The sequence below is a fragment of the Camelus ferus genome, chromosome 22 (assembly GCF_009834535.1).
Source record: "Camelus ferus isolate YT-003-E chromosome 22, BCGSAC_Cfer_1.0, whole genome shotgun sequence".
Lineage (NCBI taxonomy): Eukaryota > Metazoa > Chordata > Mammalia > Artiodactyla > Camelidae > Camelus > Camelus ferus.
The window spans coordinates 8,618,337-8,634,917 of NC_045717.1; the positions used below are offsets into that span (position 1 = coordinate 8,618,337).

At 43.8% G+C, this 16,581-nt stretch overlaps 1 long non-coding RNA gene across 6 annotated transcripts in view; it reads left to right on the top strand.

Annotated features, from left to right (window-relative positions):
- LOC116658992 overlaps positions 1-16,581 on the top strand; it is a 189,969-nt gene that overhangs the window by 168,725 nt on the left and 4,663 nt on the right. For 4 of the 6 annotated variants that reach the window (XR_004314245.1, XR_004314247.1, XR_004314249.1 and 1 more), the window contains 3 exons: positions 11,676-11,805; positions 13,260-13,341; positions 14,823-15,117. This is a non-coding gene — a long non-coding RNA (uncharacterized LOC116658992). Of the gene's footprint in view, positions 1-11,675; positions 11,806-13,259; positions 13,342-14,822; positions 15,118-16,581 lie in introns of those variants that run through there. The other 2 variants (XR_004314248.1, XR_004314246.1) reach the window with 1 other exon arrangement.

The window sequence follows — 16,581 nt, forward strand, 5'->3', positions numbered from 1 at the left end:
CTCTAATTCAGGGCTGTGCCTTCCACCTGGAGAAATGTAGGGGGCCCCGCAGCTCACTGCCAGGTACTCTTTCCAGCAAATGAAAGCCTCAGGGTCACCTTCCTAGAGGTGTTGACAGGCAGCTATTGCACAGAGAAGAGGTAGACCTGGGAAGAACCTCGGGGATCATATACTCATCTTACAGAGCGGTGGACTGGGACCCAAAAGTCACTCTTGCTCAGGTGCATGGCAGAACAAGTTGCAAACTCAGTTTTATCATTTGAAGTCTAACACTCTCCCCAACTAATTATGACCAACTCATTATTAGGCCTTATAAGAAAGTCAGAGGAAGTACAATACTTCACCAGGTTAAAGATGCACATTAGTTCACATTTTTAAATCTTTGGACGGAGATGCTTATTTTTTAATCAGTGACACGTCTAATTGGCAGTGTTTTTTATTTTTTTAGTAGAATGCAACAGTAAACATACATTTTATTATTTGGGTTCTTAAATCCAATAAAATATGTTTAAGAAGTGGCCCCAACCTTCCAGGTGTCTCCTTTCTAGTTAGGAAGATGATATTTTATTACTTGATGTTACAATAAGCAGTATAATGTAATCGAGAAGTTTCCTCTAACAGCTTTGGCTATAAAAGGCAAAAAGAAAAAATTGAAAATTCAAAACTCACCATGTCCCTACTACTCCTTTTCCAAGTGCTTCCAATGGCTTACTCTTGTTTTTTAGGATAAAGGCAAAACTCCTTTCACGGGCCATGAGACGTAGCGCTCCTTGGCCCTTAGTAAGTTTCCATCCACCTCTTGCACCACACTGCTTCACTCTCTCCACAGTGGCCCTTTTTCAGTCCATCGTATTGCCATGCCCCTTCCCAACGCCGGAATTTTCCCCATGCTGTTTCCTCTTCCTGCCGTGCCTTCCTTCCATTCTTCAACTGGATAACTCTTAATCCCTCCGATTTCTTTACAAGGGTCACTTCTTTGGAGAAACCTTCCCTCATTTCCTTATCAGGTCACATTGGTTCCTTACATGCTCTCAAAGCAGCAGGTTTATTTCCCTGTAGCCCTTGCCATAGACACAGACAGTTCTACAGCCATCGTTTGAGTAATACCAGTTCTCCCCATTAAACTTGCAACTCCTTGACGTTGAATTCCTGTCTGTTTTTCTCATCTTTATATCCCAAGGACCTAGCATAGAGCCTGGTACATAGATGGTACTAATACATATTTGTTGATGAATGAATGAATAAATGGATGAATGATGAATCTGTACATGTTTATAGAAGATGTATTTAATGGTCATTGTGTGATTTGACCTTCATCTTGAAAAGTGGTAGGCAATACGCATAGAGAACAGCACAGGCGTTGGGTCACAGAAACATAAAGTAAAACCCCAGGTCGGCCTTCAGCAGAATTATCGAGATCACTAAATTAAATAATATATAAAGCACTTGTGCAGTGTCTGGAATGCAGATAACACTTAAAACTCATAGCCATTATCATCAGTATTACATGCTCGTCGCTAACAGGCTGTTTGGGGTAAGGGTCGTGCCTGGTTCAGCATTTTTATGCATTCTCAGTGCCGTCTACCTGCCGTGTGTCCGTAAGTGTCCGTTAATTGAATGAATGGCATTAAGGCTAAAGAAGGGTTTCCGAGGGCAAGTACAGGGGTGACTGAATTTGCTTTGTACCCAGATCCACACCTAAATAATAATTGTAAAACTTGCCCTCATGCTTTTCAAGAAACGGTTTATGAATGATAAGGAGTCATTCCGAATGGTGCGGAGCTTTAATCCTCTTTTCGGTGTAAGTGTTCCTCGTGTAGCATCTGTGATTCCGCAGCATTTTCAGGTTTTTCACCAGACCGTGGCTTTAAGGGGGAACGGAATCCCTAAAACGAGTCATGGGGAGAGGGGCTCATCACTGCCACTGGCTTTGAGTCTCCACTGTTGTCCCCAGGGCTGTTTACAAGCTCTGGGTTCCTAACAACTTCATCTGGCTTTCATTTTTGGCTGCAATTATTGTAATATAGAAAGTTTGGCACATGTGTTGAAGAATCAATTTCTTTTCTTTTATTGTGAGTCTTTTAAATCTGTGAAAATTGGCTTTTTTTTTCCAGCATAGAAACAGTTTAATCTGCTTTTGCCTTTGATCATTGCTTCTAGTTCCATTTTATAACACTATTTATCTAAATATTGGATGTCTATTCTCTTATCTCTAATTCTCCTTTTGTGTGTTTATAGCTTTGATCTTTCTTTTCTGAATTAACTTTTTATTTTGAGGTTATTGTAGGCTCACATGCAGTTGTAAGAAATAATACATGTACTTTTTATTCTGTTTTCTCCCATGGTCGTATCTTGTGAAAATATAGCATAGCGTCATAGACAGGATATTGATATTTATACAACGCACCAATCTTATTCAGATTTCCCCAGTTTTACTTGTGCTCATTTGTGCATGTATGTGTGTGTAAGTGTGTGTATGTTCTTAATTTTCTGTAGCTTTATTACATGTGTTGGTCTGTTTTCCACCATCACAGTCAAAACACAAAACAGTTCCATTCCACAAAGATCCCTCATGTTGCCCTTCCTGCCCCACGTCTTACTTTGTTCTTTTTCTCTGCTTTAATTTTACTTTTGTCTACCACGTTACCGATTTGGATTCTGCAGTATTAATCCTGTTCTTTGCTACCTCCAGTATAGTGATTCAACAGTCATACTTTGTTTCTTCATAATCCTTTTAAAATGTCTTATTCATACCTCTTGCTTTTCTTCTTGTAGCTATTTTCCCATGAACATAAAATTGTGTAGGAGCCTAGAGAATCATGTAACCCAGGGAGACAAATTCTTGGCCAACACGCTGACATACGCTCTCTCCAGCAGCCAACAGTGCTGGTCTAACCCTGCGTATGGCTTGCCGCACTCCAGACAAAAACAACTAATCAGTTGGATATGGCCTTCGAAGGCATATATGCTCATTTTCCAATCCTTCATTTTACAGATAGAAAAACCAAGGACAAATACAAGTCTGTATCAAATTGTACGGGTAAGTTAGTGCTAGAACTGGAAATAGATCCATATCCAAAAATGATGAGAATAAAACCAATGCCAGTTGCATTCTGATAGGTCCAAGCCTTTGCTTGGTCTCAGGAGTGTTTCGCATCTATGCTGGATGTTTGGTTCTTCTAGAATGAAAAGAGCTTTCAGGAGGGGTCTGCCGGTAAACTATTTTTCAAAAGAGTTCTCTATCTGAAGACTCTCCTGCCAAAATAAAGGAGGAAAAGGAAGGACAGAGGATCCCACCTCTCAAGCTTTATTTATGCTATTTGGGACTTCTCCCTCCATAATTCTTTTCAGCTAGTCAAATCATGCTTTGAAAACAGGTGGGATTCAATCTGGCTGCATGTGACCAAACATACAAAATAGCACTGGTAGGAATAGATCATGGAGGGCAATTTGCAATCTCAAACATAAAGGACGCTACTGTGCACTGTAGACCTAACTTTGGAAGAGAGGCAGTATTACCTCATGGTTAGGGGCATAGATCCTGGGTCTAGCTTCTGAGGTTTGAAGCTTGTCTCCAACACATACTAGCTGGGTGACCTTGAGCAAATTACTTAACCTATTTGTACCTCAGCTTCTTCATCTGTAAAATGGGTTTCATAACATGAATACTACTCTATAGTGATGTAGCGAAGATCAAATAAGTTAACACATACAAAGCCCTTGGGTGGATTCCTGGCATATAGCAAGTGATATGTGTGTGTGCAATGGTCATTTTCACCATGTCCAGACATAACATACATAATGATCTTATGAAGTAGATATTATTTTCCCCGTGAAGGAAACAAAAACTCAAGAGGTTGCATAACAAAAAATGAATAAGTACTAATTTTGAATAGAGAAGAGAAGGCTAGTATTTCCAGCCTGGGGACATCATGGAATGCTTCTTGGAAGAGCAGGCAGACGAACACAGATGGAAGGAAGGAGAGCCACAAAACATAAATAGATGGAAGAAAGAGCAAAACATGCTTTGTCCTGGGTGTCTGGTTTCCTGGGCGAGGATACCAGACTCATAAAACCTAGACCAACAGTGCCATTCCACTCCTTACCCATTTAAGTATAAACCATGATTTAATTATGATGAGAAACAATAAGATAAGAGAATTAAAAAAATAACCCTGGCCTCGAATGTGAATACCATGAGTCTGGCAGGAGAGAAGAAGTGGGAGGTGAAGACTGGTCATCTTCATGCCCTTTTATTGTATTATTATTTCTTTTACACCTAAGCTTTGAGCAGGTGAAATTTTCCAGAGGTTATATTTTGAGGTCTATTCCTCTGTTACTGAAAATGTCATCAGAGTTTGCCCACTCGGTGATGGCTTCCGAATAGAGGTTATAAAATCAAGTGTCCAGAGGAGTCAAAAAGGTACAGTAAACCAATGAAGCATTCTGCGTGTAAGTGTTGGGGCACCAGAATGTAAATGTTAGAGTGAGGCCATGGAAACATGAGGAGCATACAGCCCGTAGAAAGGGCACCCACTCTTCACTTGCAGTGGTTTATTGCAGGCCTTTCAAATTGTTGAAAGGATTCAGAAATATATGATTTAATGTGAAGTCTCCTTATTTTTAAAAATTGCATCAAATATTGTCAACAAAACTAGGTATACCACCCAAAATATGTTTGAGTGTCATTTTTTTAACTCTTGGCAACTAGTTGGATCTCAAACAAGCAATGACATGCATTGGGTGCTGTTGTCTTTCCAACGCTCTGGGAAAACCCAGCATTTCTGCTTCAAACGCCCTCCCCCAGATACTCCTGCCCTATCCCCTCACTTCCAGTGGCTCCCCAGACAACAAGTGGACAATCTGAACCAAGAGTCTTATTGCCAAGGCATTGCTGCTGAGGTTTTCAAGTTTCAAGTCCCTGGTTTGGAGTGAGTCATCTCAAATTCATTTAGTGGAGAGTTCCTCTGGGTTCTCCTATGGTTGGCAGAGGGGGAAGTGACTCAGACAGTGGAGCAGGCAGGGCCTAATGGGTCCAGCATGTGGGGGCTTTTGAGATTGCTGGCTATGGTGCTCATGGTGCCCAAGGGGAGCACAGAGGAGGACTAGGGGTTGCAACATGCACTCAGCTAAATCCACTGCTGGCTCTTTTGGACTAAAATGAATTTGAGATATTTGCATCTGACCTCAAACATGAAGTAGGCCCAGCACCTCAAGGAGATGTGTTATCACCAGCTCCTGACTCCTTTCCCAGCCTGTTTGCTTCTGCCTGCCCGAACTGCGCACTTTGCATTCTGGCATCGCCAAACTATTTGCAGTCCCCTCGACCCGCTTTCTTGTTTCTGTACCTTTGTACAGGCCATTTTGTCTCCCTGGAATGCATTTTGCCTTTATGTGCCTCCAGCAAGCTCCTAGTTGTGCGTTAAAACCCAAATCAGACATCATTTCTTTTGGGAAATTATCACTACTCTTCCCCCATTTGGAGTTAAACTCTTCCTTTGCACATCAATAATTTGAACTTACTGGGGCTGTGGCACTTTTCATATTGCACAAAATTGATTAGCTTGTCTACCTGTCTGCCTGATTGAAGAGAGGCCCTTGAGGTCAAGATCTTATAATATTCCCTGTTCTATTTCACAGGGCCTTGTACATGGGCAGGCAGTCTATAAGTGTTTGTAGAACTATATTGATTGAAATACCACATAGCTCTGAAGTGACCAAAACATGACCTGTCTCAGTGCTATAGACAAGACCTAAAACATCCTTAACTCAGGCTCTGCCACCTGAGCCCTTTGGAGTTGTCTGTGGGCATGAGTGGAGTGTTTAGAGGAAGGAAATCAGGAATGCACTGATAATCAAAAAATCAATGATTTCACACTAGCACTGTCATTCACTCAAATTCAGTAAACATTCATTGAGTAAATACTCTGTCAGGCACTGTTCTAGGCACGTAGGATATACCAGTCAGTAAGAGGAACTTGTTCCCTGCTCTTCTAAAGCTTTATTACATGTTATAGGGGAGGAGAAAAACATTAGTAAATATAAATAAGAGAACACCAGGTAATGTGAAGTACAGTGAGGAAGATCACACAGGATAATGTGATGGAGATGGATGAGGTGGGTGGGATTTCAGAGAGAGTGGCAGGGTTGGTCCTTCTAGCAAAAGAGTATTCGCGGTGAGACCTGAATGATGAGGAGTCAGCAATAAGATATGAGGAAGGAAAGAGCATTCCCATGGAGAAAGCAATGGCTGGAAATGCTCAGAGCTGGGAATGAACTTGGTGTGTGGATCCGGAAAGAAAGAAAGCCAGAGTGGTTAGAGCAGAGAGGCAAGAAATAGGCTCTAAGATACATTCAAGTGCCAGGCCATGACGGGCCTTGTAAGACCACAGGAAGGAATCTGAATTTTTTTTTAATGTGTTGAGAAACCAAAATAGGATTTTATCCAACTTTCCTTCATGCCATGACTTTCCTCCAGTTGGGATGAGTTGTCCCATGAGAAAAGGGGGAGAAACAACAGAACGGAGTAACGGAGGCTGAGACTGAGCACTGGACGGCCCTTCGTTTAAGGACTTAACATCAGATGGAAAAGGCTTTTATTAGTAGTACTGAGGTCAAGGCCTTGGCAGTACTATCAGGAGCTTGTAGACTCACTGAGGTGCAGTATTGTTGAAAATATTAACTAACCTCAATGGGAACTGTCCTTTCTGATGAATACGGGGATCTTTGTGGGACTACATACCTCTTTTCACCTATAAAATCTTCTAGACCATTGCTTCTCGAATCTTAGCATGCATACAAAACACCTGTGGACCATGTTAAAATGCAAGTTCTGATTTGGTAGATTTGGGGTGCTGCATTTCCAGTAATCTCCGAGGTGACATGGAGGTGTCATGTAGTCAGATCACATGGTGCATCTAAGGGCAACATTTGGAGAAGCCAGAACTAAGGCCCCTTTGACCAGAATGCAGCCAGGTTCCTTCAGTTCACCTGTTCAGATTCAATCCCCTTGGTTCCAGGGCTGAAGTGACCTCTTATAATAAGAGAGAGAAGACGAAAGGGGACCAGGAACAGTTTGACACGCTACCTCGGCCCACGGAACCCTGAATTAAGCAGTCACTCCAGATGCCCTCCTGAGGGCATCCACCAGAGCCATTTGCTCCATAATCTCTTGGAAGATAGAAGGCAATTTGAAATCAGACTTGAGCCCTGAGCACCCAGGGCTGGCCAGTGGCCAGCTGACCGTATAGAAATGGCACCCTGTTTCTGTGTCTTAGAAACACCAGCCTCTTCTGGTCGGCTCCTTTAAGGAAGGCTCCCTCTTTGCTTTGCTTCAAAGTCTTGCACAGGATATTAGCCGCTTCCTCCTCTATAATTCATCCTTCCACGTTGCCATCTGGAATATTTCTCTTCTACAAGTGCCTAAGTTGTTACAGTTTGAGGCAGTTGAATCCTAAATTTGCCATTTGGAGTAATTTGTTGTTTTTAATGCTTTCTTCCCAAAATTCAGATTCTGTGGTTGGAAACAGACTCTAGGCAGGATTTCTGCTTCCTAGTTGGACATCTGGTAGTTTGCCCTTTCCAGGTCTTCTCTGGGCTTATTTTTCAGCCTCCCACATGTGACTGTCAGAGGGCTTTTTTCAGATCACTCCTCTCACTACATTGGTTAGTTTCCCCCATCATGTCACTGTCCTCGGCGCCTTGGTAGGATCCCTTATGGTGGGAACTAAGGCAGTTAGTGGGGACCAGTAGGCTATAATTTCAACTGTAACACGAAGGTCTTACTATATCCCTAAAACACCTTCCTGTAGATACCCCAATTCCTACCTTTAAAAATCCTTGGGGTTACTGGTCACATAAACAATAGAGGTAGAAAGAAGTATAGGTAAACAATGAAATTTGGGCGAAAGGGACCTCACAATTGTTGAGTGTTCACTGCGTGTCAAACCCTAAACTGATAGAATAAGTGATATTCTCCCTACACTGCAGATGAAGAAACCAAGACTCAGAGTATCTTTTTCAAGGTCGCCTGAGCTATAGAGTGGTGGTGTCAAGACTTGAACAAGATCTGACTCACAGACCCTGTGCTTTTCATTGTTTGATGCTATCAGGTTAGTACTAGCGTGTTAGATGAGGAGCAGGACACCCGACGGAGGACGAAAGCCAGGTCCTTGAGGGCATTCGAGGGAGGGATCCTTGAACACAACGAAGCCAGGAGGCAGAATGGGCGCAGAATTCCCAGAACAGGGCACCAACCCCTAGACAGAAGCTCTGTATTAAACTAACCCTGGCATGAATACAAGATTCTACGAGCTTATTTATGGCACGAGCCCAATTCCCGTTTAGCTACCTTGAAGTTTTCAAGTAAAAGTGAGTGGCAATAGCCTGCTTTATGGAAATTTTGAATAGACGTGAGGCAAGATTAGTTCATCCCTGGAACCTCTTCTCTCTGAAGAGGTGCTTTTAGGTAACAACACCCTGGTGGTTCTTCACCCGTGGGAGCTTTGGAATAGTTGGCACACCTGGGCGCCATCCAAGACTGACTGAGTGGGGTTTCTAGCTGTGGGGCCCTGACTCTGTGCTCCTTAAGCTACCCAGGGCTGCTCAGCCGCCTGGGTTCAAACCACAGCCCCAGGAGACACGAGCTTACTTCTTTCCCCTGCCCTGAGAAGGGGAGCAGAGCTGAAACTCTGCACAGATCTAGAGGGCAGAGGGAAGTGGGGAAAGGCTTCTGGTGCTGAAGTTTGGAAAACTGATTTTTTCTTCTCTCATTTGGAAGGAGGAAAAAGACGAGTTTTAACCACATCACGATTTTGCCAAAGGACCAACTACCCAGAGGTTCCCTTTAGCCCTTGTCTTGGTGAATCAGACTTCCAGTGTTTAACCTTCATGGAGTCAAGGTCAGGATTGACCTTGGTAGTATCGGACACCCACTTTTTTTTCTCAAGCTCAATTTTAAAACTTACTGCACTACAGAGCCTGCTATTTGTCTTAGGTACTGGCAGCCAGGGAAAATGGTGCTTCGTTGATTTTAGACCCAGAGAATCTAAAAGACAGAGTGGTTATTTGTCCTTACCAAGGTTGCTTACCACGTCATTGGGGAGCCAGAGCTAGGTCTCTGTCCTCCCAGAGCTGTCTTCTTTAACTGGAGCAGCACTTAAGATGCTTCTGGAATGTTATGAAAAATATAATCATTCCTGTAAAATTAACAACAGGGGATGTTAAAGGGGGACCGTTTCTGCGTGCCCAGCACAATCCAGCCTCATAATGGCTGCCAGAGGATCCACAGGGCATCATGGTTACCATTCCAACTTTTTAGCAAGTATCTCTCTTTCTGGAATTGCTGCAAGACCCCAGGAAGATGAACTGTGTTCTGCTGAACCAGAAATAAGCTGTAAAAGAGGATGGAAACTTCAGACAGAGCAAGACGATTCTAGCCAGCATTTACCCTTCCCTGACTTGTCAAGGGTCTATTTCTTGGGCTTTATCGCAACTCAGAAGAGAAGAAATGAACTGGACCCACGATGTTGAAATAAGCTCTTTGCCTAAGAGAAGGTATAGCCAGGAAAGAAAATATAAAACCCCACAGAGTTGAACTAGGCTTTGAGGGGTCGTTTAGAGCGTATCCATCAGAATGGCACAAGAAATGAATATGTCTTTCCTATATCACAGGAGTACATCGAATTGGTAGAATGTAATTCAAATGTAGAACCCTAGCTTCAAGGAAGCCTGAGAATGATAATTTTTGTTCCCAACCTTTCTAAATAGCAGGATGGTACCAAAGTATTGGCCACAACTAGAATTTTTCAATTAACGAATTGAGTGAACACTTACCTAAGTCCATTTTGCAGATGAAGAACCTGGGGTCCAGAGAGAGTAAATAAGATGCCTAATATTGAATAGCCAGTTATTAACAAGGTCTGAACCAGAAACCATGCCTCTTGACTAGTTGAAAGTGTTCTTTCTGCTAAGAGGGAATGAAAAGCAGGTGATGGAGGCAGACAGGCAAGAAAGAAGAAAGATGAAACTGACAGGAAGGTGAAAAGAGCTAGAAATCTAGGGCAAGTCTATGCATCTATGTCTCCCCTAGTTACTGAGAGCAGACAAATACGGAAACACTCTGCATGTGTCCTGACCCAGAGCCAGAGTGAGTCATTAAAGATGTCGGAGCCCTGAACCCACATCTCAGCCCCTTCCCGCACGCGCCTGGAGTATATTGGTGCTTTGGCCTCGATTAGTAACAGGGAAAACTGATCTGTGGAACATGTCATCTTTATGAATAGAACCAGAGTCCAGTGGTTTCTAAACAGTCAGGAGACGGTCTGTCTTCTGGTGTCAGCTATTTATTTGTGTTTCTGTTTCATAAAATGCATCTCCTCTGGTTCTAGGCTTTGCCCTATTCGACATCTGCCCCAGACACATTGCACAGATTCCTTGGCCTCCTGACTTAAACCCTGGGGAGTGGGAGCAGCAGACACTTTCTCTTCAGGTCCCTGCCAAGCTTGGCACTGTGGTGAGGACGTTTATGTTTGTCGAGAAGTTGGGAGGACTTGGGACTTTGACAATAATTCCTCCCTTAGATGGTGCATGCAAGCAGAAAAAAGGAAAAGAAAAATATCTTTCTCAGCGGCCATGTCTCCGTGGTCACATCACTTCCTCTCCACCAACCTGAACACTGTTAATTCTTTTGTTGTTGTTATTTTGTTTTGTTTTTGGTTTTGGTTTTTTGTTGTTGTTGTTAATTCTTTTTAATGAATTTTTTAGTGTGTCCGTTCTCTCTGATTTGGGTCCATCTTGTCACTGACCAAAAATGCAGAAAGTAAATAGTAATTCTAAAATGATACTTTAGCCTAAACAATATCAAGCCTTTATGGAAAGTCTGCTAGGCAGTCTGGTTGACATTATGGTGTAGATTCTCTGTGTCCACTCCTGCCTTTCTTTCTGTCAAATTAACTCTCTGCTTCAGGTTAACAGATGCAAAATTCTAGCCTCAATCAGCAAGGCTGAAAAGGACTTAGGGTTCCCCAATAATATAGCATTTCCTCTTCTGATAGATTTGTCTTGATTTTTCCATGAACCATTTTGGAAATGGGGAACTCAGTACTTTGTGAAGCAATTTATACTATAGATAGCTATTTATCACTATTAGTCAAGGCACGTTTGGTTGTAAGTAATAGAAAAGGTGACTCAGGCTGGTTTAAACCCCATTTTACCACTCCAGAAAAGGTAATGATCACCCAAAGAACAGATAAGGACTAGACCCACTTACTGTATTTCTGGATCTAGGAACTAAAACAATGTCATCAGGACCCAATTTCTTTCTCTCCACCTCTCAGTCCTTCTTTCTCTATGTAACTTCAGGCAGATTTCTCTCAACCAGATGCCCCCAGATTCCCCAGGCTGACACCCTCACAACTCCAGGTCATCAGACAGAGAGATTCTGTCCTCCTGCTGCTCAACCAAGTCCTGAGATGAATCTCAATGGCCCAAGTTCAACCATGTCCACACTCCTGAACCACTCACTAGCCAGAACCTGTTGATTAGCTAATTGCCAAGGCCTGGGTCACGGGCCCATTTCTGGAGTGAGGAGTGAGATGCTGTTACCAGGATGAAGGGCAGTAGATGCCGATCGGGAAAAAATGCCCTCAGTTACTTTCTGCTTATTCATTTTGCAGGATCAGACTGCGGACTTGTGTGCTAGAAGCCGGGATAAGACCCTGGACGACTTCTACTTGTCCTTCATAACGCAGCTCAAGACTCATCGGCTCCGTGGTGAATTCCCTCACTGCCACCCCCTCAGCAGAGGTAGGTGCTCCCGCTCTTCTCAGTAATTACCTTGACTGTAGCACACACCGCTCGGGGCTATACTGGTATCTCCTCATCTTTCCCCCTAATTTTCTTTGAGGTCCTGGAGGACAGGGATTGTGTCTTACTCATCTTGGCCTCCCCAGATACCAACAGCAGGCACAGACAAAGCACTCAGGAACCTTTGTTGAATAAATATATGAGCGATGAGTTGTTTATTTAATTAGCGAACTAACACATACGTTCCCAGTCTTTGGGGATTTTGCCAACTCTTAGGGAGAAATAAATCCATAAATAATTAATCAGAATAAAGTGTGATTCATGGCACAACGGCCACGTGAGAGCAAAGGACTGGGAAGCACAGTAGAAGGTGATATATATAACAGAATTATTGAAAGGGAATAAGATATTCTTTATTATTTCAAATCTAAACCCATCTCCCTAGGACTTATCCCTGCATATTCTTAGTTCTTCATTCTTGAACAGCTCCAAATATGTCTTACCTATCGTCCTAGCCTCTGGGACAGTTCTTGACAATGCATAAGACTCTCAGTCAATATTTCTGAAAAAATAATTAATTGCATTTTCTTACCCACATAGCAGTATCAATTGTGTTAAGGTAGATATATTACCCTACTCTTGGATCATCTCTGCTAATGGCTATACCATCATAAGAGTGGAAATACTTTCTTGTTGACAATCCCCCTGTGTTGTCATGTCTCCATCCCCAAACTCCAGTTGAAAAGTGATTGTCTGGAACCTGAATTACATTTTATTTTAGGTAAAATGTGGTCAGTGGTGCTTGCTTCCCAGGCTGGCATGCACTAGCTGACCTGATGAGACTTGATGCTGGCCTGGGACTCGAGAGTCAGAAGCCTGGAAATAGCCCTAGTGCTCATTTGAGGTGTAAGCTGGTCCCTGGACAGAAGTGGGTCAAATTGGCCTTTGGCCTCCCTTACCTGCTGGTACCCCTCTTCCTTCCTCATCTCTCCTGTTTATCCATTGACTTCTGCCGCACTGAGGCTTCCACAACTGTGGTGGCCTTGAAAATGCACTGCTCAGAACTCCTGCTGTGCCACGGGGACCGTAATTGATAGACAACCCCAGATACTGTACTCCTAATCCACTGTGCCGGCTACTCTGAAGCTCTGCCTCCTTTGGGCTGATTTCAGACAATGACTGAGCACAAGAGGGATTCTAAAGCAGGACCATTCCTGCAAGATACTGGCTCCAGGACTCCCATCAGCCTGCCTGAAACTTCCCTAGCTCTGTACTTCAGTCTGAGATTCCGCCGACCCAGCTCCCTCCCTTCCCTCTCTCCTCCCCAGAGTCAGGACAGCATTGTGATCTGACAGCTCTCCTTGCCTCCTAAGATTCCTCCTTTGTTCTTCAAAAGGCATTTTCCCAGAGGATTTTTGCATGTCTGATCCCATTTTGGCCTCTGCTTCTTGCAGGACCAGGAGTAACACACTTGTGGTCTTGAGACTGCACATAGGAAACATGCAGCGGGAAGTCTTCTCCAGCATCGACAAACTGGTGAGTACTTTCCTGCTTGGGGTGCAGAAGAGCGTAGTTGCCCAGCGAATCAAGGAAGTCTTCATTGGAGCAGAAGGAATTGGATCTAAAGAGTGGCGCTGGAAAAGATCTGAGGCTTTTACACATGCAATTAGCATCCAGTCTTTCTCGAAACCCCAAGGTCAAATAGAGGATGATTCTGCACCTCTCCATCTCCTGACTTATATTTCAGACAGTTTCTTGTTTTGTTTTTACTTTATTTTCATATTAAAGTAACTTTGAGGATTCAACTAATCTTATTTTACATGGAAATAAATGGGAGTGGAAAGAAAAGGTTTCCAGTGCAGTTTCTCTGAGTTTCTGCCCCTTCACCTCTGATCGACACCCAGGTCAGACTGAGACATGGACATGTCAGGTGAATAATTGGAGCCTTTTTGCATGATTATTTTCTACATGTCTGTTCAATCTTTAGTAAGAATGGAGAAAATAATAAAATCAAATGCTTTTTTATGTTGAAAATAAAGATTTATATTTTATGCACATATTGCATGAGATTTTCTGAACTAGGCAGTTTTTTTAGAGGCATATTAAACTGTTTAAATGAAGACATTCTAATAAATCATCTCCAGGAAAGAGCACATGCAGCATCGGGAATTTTTCAATTTCAGAATTTCAACAGGCTGGCTTGTTACAGGGAACTCTCAGAGGGCCAGTGTCAAAGTTAGTGGTGAGGCCTTGTATACACTGTGTAAATTGCATGTACTTGCCACAAAAATATTAACAGACATAGGCTGGCAGGAGTACCCAGTGTTTAATTGCAACCAAACAAACTTATGTCTCACCAGCTTTGTCAGCAGTCACGTGTGGAAACCTGAGTTAACTGGCTCCCTGTTGTAGTTTTATTTGGGTGACATTTCAGTGGCCCCTATTGATTGTGCTCTAACAGCTGCCAGGGGTTCCCCTTTAATCTGGCCTGTATCTTCCTCAGCCAGGGGTATGGAATGGACTCAGCCTGCAGGGCTACATCATGTCAATGAAATGCCCTGCAGAGAGCTTGAGTACCATCTGGCCAGGGGAGCACTGGGGAGAGGGGAGCCTGGTGGAGACAGATGAGGTCATGCACCTGGACAGGTGAAGGACTGCTGTCGCAAGAAATCACAGGCTTTTCTCAGATCTGAGAGGAAAAGTCTTCAGAGCAGAGAAGGAAGGAGGGGTAGTCATTTTCAACCAGGGGCAGTTTTGCCATTTCTCCCCACCCCAGAACATTTGGCAATGTCTAGAGACGTTTTTGGTTGTCACAGCCTTGGGGGTGAGTGCTACTGGCATCTAGCGAGTAGAGGCCAGAGATGCTGCTAAACATTCTGCAATGTATAGAACAGCCCACAACAAAGAATTATCCAGTCCAAAATGTCAGTAGTGCTGAGGTGGAGAAACCGTGTTAGACCCAGACTTCAATCTACTCCTGGGCTAGGATAACCTACGGATTTTTTTTTCCTCTCTAGGATGAGAACTTTCCTGCAAGGCCCCCATGGTCCTCTGCTGCACCCCTGGTTTGCCTCCTTCTCGTCTGAGTCCTGCAGCTCCCAGAGTCTGTTCCACACCCTCACTCCATCCTGGAGAACCTGCATGGCCAGAAGGTGGGAGGGAATGGAAGGCAGGGAGCTGTGGTCCAGTGCATGTGGTCCATCTTCCCTGGCTGGGCCTGCCACTTGTACACTGAGGCTCTCGCAGGCAGGCCAACTCCTGAAGACTAAGAAGGAGGCTGGGCTCAAGAACTCGTGGGTCCAGATCTTCACAGAGGAGGGACAGCTTCCAGGAAAGGGACTCCCCGTGAACAGCTGTGTGGGAGAGGGAATGTGTGTGGTATGCTTATGTTGCATTTGTCTAAATATTGTTTCCATGAGGTCAGAGACCTTACCCTTTGTTCTGACTATCCATGAACACATAACAAACCACCCCTAAATTTAAGTGGCTTTGAGTAATTTATGAGTATCTCTCACAGTCCTTGTGTTGGCTGGGCTCATCCAGTGGTTCTTACTTGGACTTCTCACACGTGATTATAGTCAGATGGTGGCCAGGGCTACAGTCATCTGAAGGCCCAACTGGCCTGGTTGTCCAGGACAGTTCACTCCCTAGGGTTGCACTTATTGTTGACTCTCTGCTTAGAGCTCAGCGGAGACTGAGCCTACACCTGGCCTCTCCATGTGGCTTGGACTTCTTAAAGCATGGCAGCTGGCTCCTGAGAGGGAGCCTCTGAAGAGAAAACTGCAGAGCTTTTTGTGATACGCAGAAACTCCAGATTTCAGTTGGTTAAAACAAATGCACCGAGGCTAGCCCAGATTCACGGCGAGGGGAATTCGGTGTCTCCTCTTGATGTGAAGAGTAGCGTGCACACAGGGAGGACAGGGACTGACGGTTGCCGTCTTTTACTGTTCACTGCTCTTTGAGCCCTTGAATTCTCTCTCCCAGCCCCAATACTGCAAACAAGGGAGCCTGGCATAGCTCTGTGCCAAGTAGGTGAGAGGCAGTGTGGAGCAGTGGCTAAGACCATAGACGCTTAGAGGCAGGGCACCTGGGTTTGAGCCTGGACCAGCTGTGGATCTTGGGCAAGTTGTTTAATCTGTGTGATCCTCAGTTGGCTCATAAAAGAATGATAATATCTATCTCCATGTATGGTTATGGGACTTACTTTTTTTAATTAACAAAATTTTTTTAACTTTTTGTTTTGAGGGAAGGGAACTATGTTTATTTATTTATTTTTAATTTTTCTGTTTTGGGGCAGAGTTAATTATGTTTATTTGTTTATTTTAATGGAGGTACCGGGGATTGAAGCCAGGACCTCATGCGTGCTAGGCACACACTCTACCACTGAGCTATAACCTCCCCATTGGTTGAGGGATTTAAATATTACCCAGCAGAGAATAAGCATTCAATAATTGTTCACTATTAGAAATAAAGGCAAAAAGAGGCCATGCCTTGTTTCTCCAGTACCCCTTGTTTATTCTGATCTAGCCATCACGGTGAGCTCAGCTCTACAGCTCTACAGTGCTGCTAATGTTCAGGTTTCCCAAGCAAGAAGGACATGGAGTCAAGACATTACAGTCAGGAAGTTAAAGTCAAGGTTCTGGGAGTGGGTGTTGCCACAGTGACCCTTAGGGGCCTTCAGGAAAGAAGGAATTTGTCCTGGAGAATGAAAGTGAAGGATCAGGGTCTGATCCAGGCAGAGCACGTTGACAGAGGCAGTGTGCTGGAGAGGGTGGG